At 44.6% G+C, this 1,490-nt stretch overlaps 1 pseudogene; it reads left to right on the forward strand.

Moving 5' to 3' along the window:
• Positions 1-206: 206 nt before the first annotated feature.
• Positions 207-526, forward strand: LOC122750828 (annotated as a pseudogene).
• Positions 527-1,490: the final 964 nt, after the last annotated feature.

Consider the following 1,490-nt stretch of genomic DNA (forward strand, 5'->3'; position numbering starts at 1 on the left):
ACAGGGGCAGCTAGGTGGTGCAGTGGATAGAGCACTGGCCCTGGATTCAGGAGGACCTGAGTTCAAATCCAACCTCAGACACTTAACACTTACACAGCTTGTGTGGCCCTGGGCAAGTCACTTAACCCCAACTGCCTCACCAAAAAAAAAAAAAGTAAAGTACAACTTTCTGTTGTGGCTGCCATTGAGGCTACAATCCTGCCGCGGTCATGGCCATTTGTTACCCCATGGCTGTGGGCCTCAACAAGGGCCACAAAGTTACCAAGAATGTTTCGAAACCTTGTCACTGCTGCCACTGTGGGCACCTGACCAAACACACCAAGTTTGTGAGAGATATGATCCAGGAGGTGTGTGGGTTTGCCCCTTATGAGAGGTGGGCCATGGAATTGTTAAAGGTCTCCGAGGATAATCAAGCCCTAAAGTTCATCAAAAAAGGGTGGGAACTCACATTGGAGCCAAGAGGAGGAGTGAGGAGCTCAGTAACGTCCTGGCTGCCATGAGGAAGGCCGCTGCCAAGAAGGACTAGACTGGACCCTGCCTGCCTTGCCCCAGTTACCCAACAAATTACCCAATAAAGATTTGACAAAACAAAACAAAACAAAACAAGTAAAGTACAAGTGAAACTTAGAGAGAGATGCAGGATTCTTGGCTTAGTAAGAAGGCAGATGAAATTCAGTTTGATGCTGATAGTAATCCAAAGCACTTTTATGATGCCTTGAAGGCTATTTATGGGTCAAAGACATAGAGTGCATCTCAACTACTCAGTGCTGATAGAGCCCGCATTGATTAGTGATAAGGACATGATCCTGGAGAGATGGACTGAACACTTCCATAGTGTTGAGTGGGATGGGAAGTACACCCACTGACCCCTGTATTAGAGACTCGAGGAGAAAGGAGGCCAAAGCATTGATTTTATTTCTTTCGAAAGAAAGGTGCACCACACTCACTGGGACAACCAGGAGGTGTGACACACCAGGATTAGGAAACCAAGCAGTTTTTATACTCTTTACAGACATCTAATTTGAGCAAAATGCGGTAATTGGGTTTAGCAATAAATCATTCTCCTGGAATATTCAGCGATAAGTCTCTCTCCTGGGTTGTTAGATTATTTTGCAAAATTTTCTGTTTCTGCAACAATGTATCATGTCTACATAATGTCTCGGTGCAGACTCTATGAAGCAATTATTAAGTTGATATGCCTATATTTAGAAAGGGGGATAGTAGCTTCCCATTATTGCCTCTCTCTAGAGAAAAAACAGAGAGCGAGAGAAATAGGGGGCTCTAAGGGGCTTTAAGACTTTGAGATCAGATCATTAGGCCGAAGGGGGGCCACTTTCCATTTCAGTGGAGGGTCATATCCCTATGCCCCTCTCAGTGTTCTCCACAGACCATCATCAATCAATGCTGAAGCTATTAACCATTTACTTCAGGTTGAAGCGAACTCCTCTCTAGGCAAATTTTCAATGAAGAAGAGAATTTGAATGCCATTA

This window comes from Dromiciops gliroides, chromosome 3 (genome assembly GCF_019393635.1).
Source record: "Dromiciops gliroides isolate mDroGli1 chromosome 3, mDroGli1.pri, whole genome shotgun sequence".
NCBI lineage: Eukaryota > Metazoa > Chordata > Mammalia > Microbiotheria > Microbiotheriidae > Dromiciops > Dromiciops gliroides.